This window comes from Marmota monax, unplaced genomic scaffold (assembly GCF_021218885.2).
Source record: "Marmota monax isolate L192 unplaced genomic scaffold, Marmota_monax_Labrador192_F-V1.1 WCK01_AAM20220418_F8-fsc00060, whole genome shotgun sequence".
NCBI lineage: Eukaryota > Metazoa > Chordata > Mammalia > Rodentia > Sciuridae > Marmota > Marmota monax.
The window spans coordinates 10032097-10046655 of record NW_026692826.1 but is presented as its reverse complement, the minus strand read 5'-3'; positions in this window follow the sequence as shown (position 1 = coordinate 10046655).

Genomic DNA, 14559 nt, shown 5'->3' with positions numbered 1-14559 from the left:
GCCCTTGGAACATCTCACAGAGCTGTTGCCCAGATGGAACCCAATAGTGGGCACCCGAGGAAACATTCTGGTGGCTTCCGGTGGCGGGCTGTGTGGTCCTCCCTTGGCACAGAGGGCTGCTGGGACCGGTTGGGGCGTGGTTTTCTCTCGGGTGGGAAGACCACTCCCAGAGGTATTGCCACTCCAGGGTGGGCATGGAGTGGGCAGCAGGCCTGGGGATCCAGGAGGCCAGGGCAGAGTGGGGCAGGTGTTGACGCCACAGCCACCAGCCCAGCTGAGCCCCGTCACTGTGGCACCTTGCTCACCTCTGCTGTGACCTCCTGGATGTCACAGGGGAATGTGGCTCCGCGGTCTGGTCTTGCTGCATCCACAGAGCTGCGTGACCTGATCCATCCATCGACACACTATCTTGCCTCCCTTAGCTCCTTAATGGAAGCTGGGAGGAGACGGAGACGAGAACTTTGGTTAAAGGGAAAACAACTTTGCTTTCCTTGAGGCTGAAGATTTTCAAAAATGAGCTGATTAAAGAACAAACGTGGCATGTGGCGTTATGTTGTCACCACCTCAATGCTTCAGCCCATCTCAGTCACACGCCATTATAAACAGCTTTGTTTTAATTACATTTTGATAGTGTGCATTTCTGTCACAGATTGTATTTCTCTAAATTAGATTTTTCTAGTATTTGATTCTTTTAATGAAAGCCTCACGTGACAAGCCCAGCCCCATGACCTCTGATGGCCTCCCTCTGGAGCTTCCCTCTGGGTGTCATTGCCAGCTGATGACGTCACACTTTCCCTACTCATCGTTCATTTCCTCAGAACTTCGGCTGCATGGAGTCGGGCATTTCCGTCTGTGCCTCTCTCTGCAGTGTAGACCAGGTACTTGGTGCATGGGCGCGTCAGTCTTGAAGGGCCTCATAATCTTTGGCTTTGGTCTAGGCTGTGAAGACTGGGCTGGTGTCAGATTCTTGGCTAAACATTCTCCGCCTGATATTCTGACTGTACTTCTGCTGAACAAATACCTTTGGAAATCCTGGGGAGGGTGACCAGTCCTGGTTCTTCACCAGGGTGGACAGCAGGTGCCCACACCCACGTGCCTCTGCTCATGCAGCCTGGCCCCTGAGCCACGGCCACAGTCCATGTTAACGCTGAGTGGCCCTCAGAGTCCCGGACCTCTGTCAGTGCTTGAGGTTAACAGTTGGATGATCTGATGAGAACGTCTTTAATGGAGGTGACTGTTGCTGAGGTGTACTGGGGTTAAGTGTGGACTGCCTCCTTCCATTAGAACAATTTCGTGATCATTGGGAACAAGTGGATCTTCTCTGTAAATTCTGTGATATGTACATTGGGCAGATTAAAGTTCATTGCAAGCGAATAGAGCACTGCTCAACCATGGCTAATTTGAAGTTTATACAACATGAGCTAAATCATGAATGTGAGCCGGGCTTTGTAACTGCAGGCCTCCCTTCTGGGCTTCCCGCAAGCTGCAGGGCTGGGTGGCTGAGCACCCCCACTCTGCTGTGGACAGCCTCTCACGGGGACCACTTGGCCCCACCCTGCTCCTGGGGGCTTTGGCAGCTACTGGAGGAATTTTGAGTTTTCTTAATCAGGCTGCGTGCTTTTGGCCTCTGTGGGTCAGGGATGCTGCTCCACGTCCTACATATACAGGAAGCCCCTAGATTTTCCACCACGCCAAGGCTGAGGGGGCTTGTGGAGAGAGAGGCCGACTAAAGACCACGAGGGGAACTCTTGGAAGAATCGGAGTTGGTCAGGCTGCTTTCAGCAACCCCGGGAAGATCCTCAAGTCTTGAAAACCATTCGTTTCCCCTTTGTGTCTGTCATGTCCTGTGAGTGTGCTCTCTGATCTGTTGCCCATTTTGTCCCTGCCTCTCGCCTTTCCAATGTGTGTGTATTTCCTAAATATTTTTACTGGTTGCGTTGTAATCACACATAATAGTGGGATCTCGGTGACACATCTGTACATGCACGTAACCTAGTTGGAGAACTCTGGTGAGTCTGGAGTCTTCTTACGCACACTGTGTTCTCAGTCATGACCGTCTCCCCAACACGTCCTCTCAAGTCTGACTGCAAGGTAATATTGCATTATATAAAGGGCACCGAAGGCGCGCGCAGCCCCTGCTTCCCGGAGCCTGTTGTTCCGCAGGCGCACTGGCGACTGCAGGGAGATGATGACTCCCATGCAGCTGCCCAGACTGGTGAGAGCAGGGAGCCCAGGAGCCCGGGAAGCTGCATCTGTGCCGGCATCCTCTGGCCGCCCACCTCCACCAGGTGTGGCTGCAGCCTGCCCTCCAGGTGGTGCCCAGTGGTGACGGCAGGTCATGCTAATAGCATCTTGGCAGCAGCCGCCGTGGAGCTCAGACGTAGTGTTTTCCAGCGTGAGAGTAACTTGGGGGTGTCCAGATTTGCAGCACCAATCATTGTAGGGTCTGTTTCCACAGAGAGCACTTAACAAGTGTTTGCTTTATAACCTATGTATCCATGAACCTCACCCTGCCAGACAACCTAAAATTAATTAGAAAATGTTTTACATTATTTCCAGTTACATTCTTGAGGCAGCATTGAGCTGGGAGAAAAGAAGAGCCAGATGATTCAAGAAAATCAGCTTCCTGATGGCTATGCCCATCTTTCTTCATCCTCTAAAGTTTGAATATAGAGTGATATTGCATTATATAGAGATACTAAAGCAAGCACTTGATCTCTGTATTATTTGGATCTGCAAATTGTATTGTTTTCCCAAATTTGTTGCAAGTAACTGTACTACTCCTCATCAAAGGCAAAGGTCTGGGCTGTGCTCATAGATACAAAAGCAAAAGCATGCTGTCTCCACGTTTGTATGTCTCAGCTCTCACTGTGAAATGAAATGCATGAGGTGTTAATGAGGAACTGAGGGTGCTAGCTGTACTTATTTATGTCTTATAATCATTTTTAAAAAACAGGTACTTACACTTAAACATGATTATATTTTCAAAGACAAGCAGTTGAGTCCCCAAACAAATGAGAGTCCATTACAGCAGCCGGCGTTGCTGGCTGTTCTCCTCCATGGATAATCCTTCATTCGGAAAAATGCTATCTGATTACAAATTATGTCCCTATTCTTCCTTCTTTGGCCCAAGGCGGCAGTTAGTTTTTGCCCTAGGTCACAGAGGATGAAGCCCCAAGATCGGAGCTTCTTAATTGCATTGCCTACAACGGGCTGTCGCCTGCCTCCTCGAAGGAGCTATTGCACCTCGCAGATAATGCCCTTTCCCTGCAGCCATGAAACAGATCCTCCCTCCATGGCTGTATTAATTAGACTTCAAGGATGTCAGAAAAATTACAGCTAAGCTTCTGCTCAAAAAATTTAGGCAATATTATAAAGAAATCACGGCCAGAACTTACAGGGAAATGAATTAACCTTGAGGCTTTTTTGTTTTGGAAGGAAAAGAGAAAAAAAAAAAAAATCCGAGCAGCTCACAGCCCTTCTCTCAGAGCTACAGAGGAGAAGTTTTGATAGAATTCCAGGTTAAGTTTGTCAATTCTGATGTTGTAAAAATGGAATGAATTGGCACGACCTGTGGAAATCTCAGGAAACGTTAGAGATCTCCTCGGCTGGCCATATATCAGGCATACAGTGAGGAAGGAGCGGAAGGAAGGTAGAGAGAAGGGCAAAAGGGGAAATGGTTTGTGTCCATTTAAGAAAAAATCAATAATAGCATAAAATTGATTTAGTGCTTGTCATAAAACATAAGTAAGTGCTGGAAAATAGAGAAAATTGAGTCTCAATTTAATCTGCACAAAAGCCACACTGTACTGATGGAGCGGCTGGAGTGGGGGCGCTGCATAAAACCCCAAGACAGATACTTAATTGTCATAGTAAAGACTCCTTTCAGCCTGCTGGAGTCGAGGGGTAGGGCCCATTAATCATGTGGATAAGGGGCTTTGAAATCAAATCTCAATTAAAATCTGTTCAATAATGTCTCTAATATGTTTTTCAAGCATTAATTTTTTCCCATCGATTCCACACCCCATAAATCAGATATGTTGCGGTGCATGTAATAGTTTATGGAGGACAGGATTATGGTTTTATGAAGTTAATGCAGCAGAACCATTTAATTTACACAGGCTAAAGTTTTATGTCTGTTGTTCATTTCTATTATTTTCTTCAGCTAAAAATTATTTGGGCTATAAAACTAAAACCCAAGTTCATTTTTTTCCAAGTGTCGGTGTATTTAGCAATCAGATTCCAGGTTCTTCTCTCCAAATTTGGCTGCAGATCATGCCCTGAAGCACAGGAGGGAGGGTTCTTTGTGGACGGAGGGTTTTGCACTGGCAGTCTCTGCCTGCAGAGACACCTGCAAGTCTTCCACGGATTCAGTAGAAACCTCCAAAATCACCAGCCCCACCACCCTAGCTTCCCATCTCTCACAGGTGCCACCCGAGCTTGTACCTTCTAATCGTCAGCCCGAGTCTGTGCCCACAGCTGTCCTCCTGGCTGCTGTGAATGACCTCTGCAGCAAAGGGAAGGTGAACTTTTGTTCTGAAACCAATCGCAGAGATTTTTCAATTTCAAAAATTAATTCATGGAGGAATTCTGAAAAAAAAGTGCCAATTTCTTAATTTTCTTTAACATTAGTGTTAAAATCTCATTCAAAATTATAAGTGATTTATGAAAGAGGGTAAGTAGAGCAAGTGGTTTTTCAGATGTTGGTTTATAGAACGAGGGAGGGATGGTGGAAAGAACACGCACTCAGCACCCCGCCACCAGCTCTGGGACCTTGAGCAAACTGCTGCAGCTTAGTCTTCCCTCCCGACAGGACGGGCTGCGGCTGCCGGTCTCTGAGCTGCTCCAGTCCTAGAGCCCACAGTACGTGGTGTTTGAGAAACGGCTTCTACAATTCCCTCAGCTCTGAAAGTCTGCACCCAGGCCTTCCGGAGGCATCCAGGAATGCACCTTGAAGCTTTGTTCTTTGATGAATTCATGGTTCTACTCCTGTGCTGCATTAAGTTTCAGTTTGTGACTGTCCTAAGCGGGGTGCATCTGTGCCCTTTGCACCTCAGTCTTTCCAGGTGTGCAGGACTCTAGCTGTGCCAGCTGCCACCCTGCCTGGACTGGCCCTGCCCTGGCCGGACGAGTGCCCCAGCAGAGGGTCCTGCTCCCCGTGCCTAGCTGTGGGGGACCATTCTGCTCACCTTGGCCCAGGCTAAACCAAAACCCTCCTCACCTCGGGGATGAGACCCTCCACGTTTCTGGTGGCTGACTTTAAAACAAAAACCTCCTGTCTCTTGGAACAGTTTTTGTTCTACGCAACGTTGGGAAGACAGTAACGTTTCTCAACACCCCACACCCAGCCTCCCTGTCACGGACACGTCAGTGTGTGTCTGTTACAACTAGTGATCCCTGTGGGTGTGTTATTAACCAAGACCACACTGACCCATGCTCCTGCTTTGTACAGGCTCGTCCCTTGGTCCCCGGACCCATCCAGATGCTGCCACTCTGGCCCTCGAGTCCCCTGGGCTCCTCTCGGCTGCGGCAGCTTCTCAGACTCTGTCACTTACGGTGACCTTGACAATTGTACACATGGTGGGTCAGAGGGATCCTGCCGAGCACAGTGTAGCCCCTTTGGGGATCCGTCTGCTGTTTCTCAGGGTGGACTAGGCTCATGGGACGGGGGAGGAAGATGCAGAGTGCTTGGCTCTTCTGGGCACCTGCATGGCTCATGCTCCCAGTGGACTCCACCGATGCTGTTGCCTTGACCGCCCACACGGCTGGCGACCATCAGGGTCCCACTCCAAGCTGCTCCCTTGCAAAGAACGCCTGCAAGCCCCCGGTGCTTGTGGGTGGGGAGTTCTGCCACACGCCCTTGAAGAGCAGTTTCTACAGCATTTTGAATTCTCTGCATAGGAGATTTGATTTTTGTGTAATTAATGATTATTTGATTTATGGTATTGAGGATTGAGCATCCTAGCACTTCTTAGTTTTTATTTGGAGAGGGTCTCACTGAGCTGCCAAGGCTGGCTGGAACTTGGGATCCTCCTGCTGCTGCTTCTGCAGCAGAGGGACCACCTGTGCCACCGAGCGCCTGGCTCCCAATACCTGTTGGTATCCACGAGGACTCGCGGTGATGCACTGTGGCTTGGAATCTAACCACGTGCCCAATCTTCCCAGCTTTGGCCACTGGGGCCCCCTCACTCAGCTCCAGGGTCCCTCTGCCATGTTCGCTTTGCTGTGGGAAGCAGTTTCCTCTTCTCCTGGCCAGCACGTGCGCTCTCATGTGTGGAACAAGGCAGGATGGCCGCTCCAGGCTGGCGGGGTGCTGCAGGCTGGCCACTGCCGGCGGGGTGCTCCAGGCTGACTGCTGCAGATGGCTGGCTTGCATCCTGCCTGGCTCTGGAGTCAGTATTTACCCATGCAGACCAGTGGGTGACCTTGCTCCTGTCGAGTGTCCTTGCTTCAGGCTCTCTCAGATGGCACCAAGGAGACAGGCGTGGGTGACAGCCCGGCACCAGGAGAGCCCATGGCATCCCCAAGTCCAGCTGTACCCATACTAGGCTGTGCAGGAATTCACACTGACTTGGCTGGCTCACCCCGAGGACCACTCAGGTCCTGCCCAGCTCACGTGGAACCTTTCCCTGCAGCAGTGAGGAGCCTATTGCCCACCATGTGCCCGCGACTGCTCAACCCGGCAAGTGCACTGTTAACCAGTCCACCTGCAGCTGGCTTTGCTCCCTGGCACAGGGAGCACCTTCTGAGCTTTCTCTTCACCTTGACATCAGCCTTTCAGGCCCGAGACCTCAGCCTTCCTCAGTGCTGCTCTTGGCTGTGTGCAACGAACAGGCAGAAACACTCACTGTGGCGTGTGCTGTGTCTGAAGGGACCCAGGAAGGAGCACAGAGGCAGGATGGGGATGTTTGAGCACGCGGAGCGGGTGCAGCCCAGCACTTGGTCGGGGTCCACAAGAGTTGGGGAGTGTCCCGGCTGAGGAAGCCTGCCTGCCCACAGCAGCCAGAGGGGAAGCACAGACCCCGTGTGGCCTGCCACCCGCGAGGCACTGGGGGCTCCAGCGTCTCTGGAGTCAGGGGACAAGGGAACAGAGGGAGGGCTTTTGGCGAGGACAGGGCAGATGATTCCAAGATGTGGAGCTGAGCCCACTGATGTGGCCCCGGAGGCCACTTGGGCTCTAGCTCCCAGCGTTGTCTGGTCTGGGCTCCTTGGGCAGCTCAGGCAGCTTCCCTGTGCTCCAGGGCCCAGGGGAGACCTGGCTCTCTCCAAGCGGCCCAGCTAAGCGGAGTGATGCAGAGTGCGGCCATGTCTTCAGGCCTCCCATCAATAACGCCTCCCCGCAGTCACAGCCGTAAAACCAATCACAATGGAATCATTTGATATGTCACAAATATGGTTCCCTAAGCCACTGTTCTAAATTAGTGGTAGTTAAACACCCACCAAAGGAAGCTTATCATGAAGCGCTCCCCACGGGCCCCACCTCAGCCCTGCATTAACCCAGAAAGCGGGGTCTTCAGGGTGTTGACGGAGCTGCACCCGTTTGGAGGTGAGCCAGACTGTGAGGGGCTGTTCTCTGCTCCCTCCCTGCAACTGCCTTCCGATGGCCACCACAGGACGTTCACCAACTGTCCTGACACGGGCTCCGAGACGCTGGAGGTATCGCTGTTGTGGGTTTCCTTGTCTCTTCTTTGACTGTTTTCAGACTGGAATACTAAACTCTGCAGGAGGGCCACAGGGTCCTTTTGTCCTCTCACAATGCAGACCTAGTTTTCTTACAGAAGAATTGGGTCCCCGAGTGGGCCAGTTATGAGCTGCCCTAGGTGGATCCTCCCACTTCCGTGGGCTGCTCATGCCTCACCCACGTGCCGGAGGCCCAGAGGCCTGTTCAGCACCAGAACTCGGAGGTGATGAGGCCAGAGCAGCAGGAGGGGCCCAGTGCTAAATGGGTAGGCTCCTCCTTGGAGCCTTCTGACCCTGACCAGAGCTGGGCGCCCATCCCTGTGGCACAGGTGGGTGCAGCTCCTCCATCGAGGGCTGGGTTCGGCGGATGTGAAATCCCCGAGAGGCTCTTGGAGCCAGAACCAGGCTCTCCTCGCTGGCTGCTGGGCAGTGGAAATGGCCCCGCAGGGCCTGGACTGAAGCCACGGGCAGAGCCCCGGAGGTCTTCCGAGGAGCACAGGCAGATGCACCTTCTGGCCTCTGGCGTACAAAGGCCTCAAGCCACTCTACCAAAGTCACCGCCACCCTGCAGCAGGACAGGCGGGCACTGCAAGCAGAGGTGCCAGGCCGGGCTAAGCCCTGAGTGGAGTGGCTGTGAGCACACAGAGCCACTCTGGGTCTGAGGGCTTCTTTCCTATGTGGACAGCAGAAGGTGACAGCTTCCAGTCCTTGTCCACACACCAAGGAGGTGACAGCAAATCAAAGCAAAGGGGCAGTGACTAAGAGCAAGCTGAGGGACGCAGAGGAGCTGTGCAGACTGCAGCCAAGCGGGCCAGTGCCTGGCTTCGTCCCGAGGGCGTGGAAGAAGGCCTGTTCAGCACCAGAACTGGAAGGGATGAGGCCCAGGAGGTGAGTGGAGCAGCCCTACCTCGCACAGCAGGAGGGTCACGAGCACACCACAGGCCTCGGCACGGTGGCCTGTGAGGTCTGTGGAGGCCTGTGCTGCGGTGACCCTTCACGTGTGACCCCACAACATGGCTGCCACGGCAGCTGCCCAGCTCACAGGAAATCCCAGGAGGCCTGGGAGTAGCATGGGAGAAAAGGTGGGCCTGGGTTCCCCGTGTGGACAGCAGAGTGGGCAGGTGGACGGGTGTGAGTGTGCTTTAGATGACGGCAGGCTGGGGCTGATGCTGGACTGAACATGAGGAGTCAGAAAACGAGAGTGCAGAGCCCAGGGGGAGACCAGTCACCCTACAAAAGCAAGTTGTACTTCTATGTGTTAGTAACGAATGGCAAGAAATTGAACTTAAAAGTATCATTTACAATTGCATCAGAAAGTATGATTTTCTGGGGGGAAACTGATATGTAAGACTTAATACACTGAAAGCCAGAGAAATGGAGAAAATGCCATCAGGATGCTTTGGTGTTATTAAGAAGTCAGTTCCCGAAAGTTGACCCACAGATGTACTGCAGTCTCAGTCAAAATTGTAAGGCTGTTTTTGGTGAAAACTTAAAAACAAATTCTTAAGTGTCTGTGACAAAGCAGAGCACCTGGGCTAATCCAGCCAATTTTAAAACATCAGAACTATGCTGGAGGACATGCACTCTGGGCTTTCAAGATTTATTGCCAGGTTGGCATAATCAAGGCACTGTGAGGCAGGTGTAAGGTAGAAGTACAGGTCACATCACAGGTGGTCCAGAAAGAACCAGCCTGGGCAGGACTTGGCCTTTTCCTAGTGTCCAGGCCAATGCAATGAGAAAGGGCGTTCTTCTCAGCGTGGGGCACTGGGCCAGTTAGGTACCTGTGTACACATATATGCCCACACACGTCTGCACATACTCAGGTGCATATCCACACACATACACATGCATGTGCACACACATATACATGTGCATAGGCATGCACAAACATATGCATGTATACACTTGCAAATATGCACACATACACACATAATGCAGATACATATCTACACATGCATATACACACAGGTTTACATACACAGATAAATGTGTATGCACAACACATCCACACATTTACATATGGAGACACACTTGCATATGTGCATCTACACATGCACACACGTCTACATACATACAAGCACATGCATACACACATACGCACACACACACACACATTCAATTCTCCACTCATCGTACACCAAAGTAAAGTCAAAATGAATCATACATGCAATATCAAAGTTCAATTGTAAATATCTAGGAAAAAATAGGAAATCTTAGAGATCTTGGATTAGGCAAAGATTTCTTACATTAAGAAGCATGTTTCTGGGCTGAGGTTGTAGCTCAGTGGTAGAGCACTTGCCTAGCACATGTGAGACACTGGGATCGATCCTCAGCACCATATTAAAATAAAGGTATTGTGTCCATCTATAACTAACTAACTAACTAACTAACTAACTAAATAAATAAATAAATAAATAAAAAGAAGCACAATTCATAGAGCATAAAAGGAAAAAAATAAATTGGATTTTGTCAAAATTAAGGGGCTGGGCTGTGGCTCAGTGGCAGAGCACTTGCCTAGCATGTGTGAGGCACAGGGTTCAATTCTCAGCACTGCATATAAGTAAATAAAATAAAGGTCCATTGATAACTAAAAAAAATTTTTTTAAAAAAGTGTTAGGGTAATGAAAAGGACATTCAAAATCTAGGAAAAAATGTTTGTAAAATCTGTATCCCCAAGACCATTTTTAATCCAGAATTAGATAAAGAACTCTTACAAATCAATAATAAAAATCAAAGTAGCCAATAAAAACATTAAGAGGTTTATTTCTATGAGGAATGTCATAGGGATTTTGATGGGGATTGCACTGAATCTGTGAAGTGCTTTTGGTAGTAATGTCATTTTGACAGTGTTGATTCTGCCTGTCCAAGATCAAGGTAGATCTTTCCATCTTCTAAGGTCTTCTCTAATTTCCTTTTTTAGTGTTCTATAATTTTCGTTGCAGAGGGATTTCACCTCTTTTGTTAAGGTGACTCCCAAGTATTTTATTTTTTTTTGAGGCCATTGTGAATGGGTGGTTTCCTCGCTTCCCTTTCAGAGGATTTGTCACGGATACTCACCCCCCAGCCACGCTGTGCAAATGGCAAGTGCATCCTGGGGACATGGCAGGTGGAGACTCGGCCTGCAGGGTGGAGCCAGGCGGAGGGGCAGCACAGGCGTGTGGGAAAACGGGCGCAGCCTCTTGCTAAGGATGCCCGGTGTTGACTGTGAGAGCCCAGGAGTACTGTGGCCAGGAGTCCACTCAAGAGCACTGAGGACGGCCCGCGGGAGCTGTGAAGCCTGTCAGCCAGAGAAACGACAGACAGAGGCTCCTTTGATCCCAGATGCTACCTGGCACGAGGCAGGGGAGCCCCAGAAGCCGCCTGTGAGCGAGGAACCCAGAGGTGCAGCCTGCGGTCTGGGCTCTAGCACAGCCTCTGGGACAGGGAGCCGTCGGGCCACCTGAGTCCTGCCTGGGGATGGGTGCGGGGGGTCACCAGTGTGGAAACTGATCCCTCATGGTCAGTGTGAACGCCAGTCCTCACTAAGTGGATGGGGAGAGGGGACCTGGGGTCCCCAGGAGAGAGCCCAGTGAGAAGAGAGAGCTGCAGACCCCGGAGAGTCCGGTGGAGGACAGGCTCCTGGAGGGGCGGCTGGGCCGCTGCTAACCTGCCTTTCCTGATGCACTTCCGGCCTCTTCCATGAAGACCCAGGGCAGGGAGTGTGACCAGGTGCTGGCGCCACGTGACCTGCTCCACTTGCGGTGTTCCTCTGAGGTGGGGACGCGTGCCACCTTAGGCAGGGTAAAGGGCGGGTGGGGTGCCCAGCCATGTTCCCCAGCCCACTTCATCACTGAGTCACTACTGCCAGGGCCTCGGGAGGGGAACCCTGGGAGGGAGGGATGGACCCTCGAGGCCCCCGGAAGGGACCAGGCGGGACCGCGGGTAGGAAGGGGGCTGTGGGCCAGGCTTCTCTGGGTCTTCTCGGAGACTCCATGGGGAGAGAGGGGGGCTGGCTTGAGGGCCGCCTGGCCTGGGGGGCAGAGGTGCCCTAGTGCCCTTCATAGTTGGATGGTCCAGACTGGCTGGGTCACATCCTCAGGGACGTTCCAGAGTCCTGGGACCTGAGCTCAGCCTCACTTGTGCTGGGTGGGGTTCGTCAATCAGTTGCTCCCTGCAGCAGAAGAGGCTTCAGAAGGGTTGCCTTGGGCTCAGGGACCTGCTTCTCCCGGGGCGGGGGCACCCTAGCTTTCCCTAGTGGGAGGGAAGCATGTCCTGCTCCATGGTGTCAGACCGGAGCCTGGGCAAAGGGTGACGGCCGCTGCCTGTGGTGCGGGCTGCTCTCAAGGCTGGGCTGCCTCCTCAGGGCCGGATCAGCCCCGGGGGATCCCATCGGCCTGGGGCCTTGGCAGCTTCTGCATTGATGGGGTGGCCAGGGGAGAGCTGTGGCTACTTCCTGAGGCCTGTGAAAGTCACAGTTGAAGTCATACACCAGCAGGGGACAGCTTGCACCAGGGACACTGCCATCAGAGGGCACAGTGCATTACTGAGACCAGAAGGCACGTGAGCTCAACCCCTGGTCCAGGAGGAAGGAGCTGGGTTAACTCTGGAAATGGGGACAGACCCACAGGAGGGGCTCGCCTGGTCCCTCCAGATGGGCACACTTAGAATGTGACCTGGTTCCAGTGTCTCAAGACGGTGAGAGCTGGGCCTGCCTGTGCACATCTGGAGACCAGAAGACAGACAGAGGGAGGTCAGGGTCTGGAGAGTGCTCCAGAAGGCTGTGCTGTCTGTGCATGAGCAGTGGCTGGGCTGGTCCAGCACCTGACAGTTCTGTGGGGACCATGGGATGTGATCGGCAAGCGAGCGACAGTGTCTCTGGAAACCCAGGGTTTAGATTAAAGGCTTCATTTTCAGAAGCAGGACACCAATGTCAAGACTGACAGAGACTGATTAAAAGTCTGCAGGACGCGGAGGGCGGCAGGTTCTGGAATGAGCCTGCGGAGCCGTACATCAGCAGGGCTCAGACCGCACCTTGTGCAGGGGTCCTGCAAACCTCCCCCTGAGCCAGAGGCCACGCAGCCTGGGCCCAGAGCTTTCCCAGCTTCACCCTCCAGTGACCAGCAGAACCACCCCCACGGAGCAGGTCCGGCCCGGCCAGCAGGCGGGGCCTGAGAGCTGTGCACACACCTTGAACCCTGGCCCGACTGGCTCTGCTGCGCTGCCTGGGAGTCCCCGCTGGTGCACGCGGTCACCTCCATGCTAACCTGGTCGGTGGTGGCCCCGGGAGGAACCCTGGGGTCCAGCAGGCAGCAGCGCCCACCTCCTCTGTGGCAGCCCGATGCCTTCCCCAAACTTATTTATAAATCGAGTGTGATGATAAAAATAAAGCCTTTGAGTCAGCTGGAAAGACGATTGGAGGCATGAGACTGAGAGTATTCCATTAGAGCGATTCACCCTTCAATTATTATTTTCCATAAGCTTTAGTGTTCTAAAAAGATTTTATTTTAATGTAAAGTGCCTGATTCTGCAGTCTTCAGTAAGGCAATAACTTTTCATTAACTTCATTTTTCATTTTTATCTTTCTTTGAGTGTTGCAGAACGTAGCATATGATTTTGAATGTCATGTAATAACAAGTCTCTAAAATTATCTGCCCCGTATTTGCATTTGACACTAATATTTGATATGTTAAGTTAAGCAGATCGACAAATGTGGGTCTGGTGGAGTAGCCTCGGGTGACAATGAGAACTGTCAGTCTCCCATTTCCTGACGGCATGCGTGTTGCTGATGACTGCTGATTTCTTAAAAATCACTGTGAGTGTGTAGAGAGAGAGAAAGGGGGGAAGGGAGAGGAGAGAGGAAAAGAGTCTCAACCGGCTCCGGATAAAAGAAAATAAATAGAAAGAAAAGACAAAAACTGATACATCGTATATTGGGTTTGCAACCAGGAGTGACTCCCGATGGAGAACAACCCGCAGGATCATCTTCATTAAAAAAAATCAGTGTGAGTCTGCAATAGGATTCCATGCTCGTGTCTCTCGCCGCGTCCCACGACGTCTGACGCGCTTCGCAGACGTGCAGTGCCGAGGACTCAGGGACACTGTCCCCACACCTCCAAGTTGGCCGCCGTGAGCACCCGGCTGGGCCGTGGGTACCTCCCTGGGGTTGTTCGCTGACTTCCTTGTGACCAGGGCATGGTTCCTGCTGTGGCAGGGAGTAACTTGTCCCAGGCTCCAGACCCAGGTGGTGGCCTTGCCTCCACTGGGACCCTTGGCTTGCCTGGCATGCATGTCCTGGTCACCAGGGTACAGGTGCTACCTGTTCTGTGAGCTGAGCCCTGGGACCTGTTCCTGCTGTGGGACCCAGCCCCTGTCCTCTGTGCCCTGTGCCTGGCTTCTGAAGGTGCATGTGCTTTCCCCTCATTGCATCAGCGATGGCTAAACTTTGTTGGCATGTGGATTCTGAAATCTGAGCCTCAGTAGGGAGAGAGTGTGCTGGTGACGGTGAAGACACCCTTCTCTGAGGAGCTGGGTGGAGACTGTGACCGTGCTGATTTTCCAGCCCTTCTGGACTTCCCAGAGTTGTTTTCTGGAAGGGCACTCAGGTTGTGCACTGCACAACTCCAGGGCCACGACTTATTAAACTCCTGGCACTCCCTGGCTGGGAGTAGCAGGCCCCTGACCTCTAACCCTGTGGCCACTGAAGACATGGAGCAGGATGGATGTCTGTGTTGTTCAGGGCAATCTTCACAGAAGACAAAGTAGATAGATACCCTGGTGGCATGGGGACAGGGGTTGTGAACTCCATGACTTCAAATCCAGGTGGATATTTGCACCTTGATCAATTTGAGTTTTACATGAGCACAGAAGGTAGAAGTGAGGGATGTAAGGAGATCATGCAAG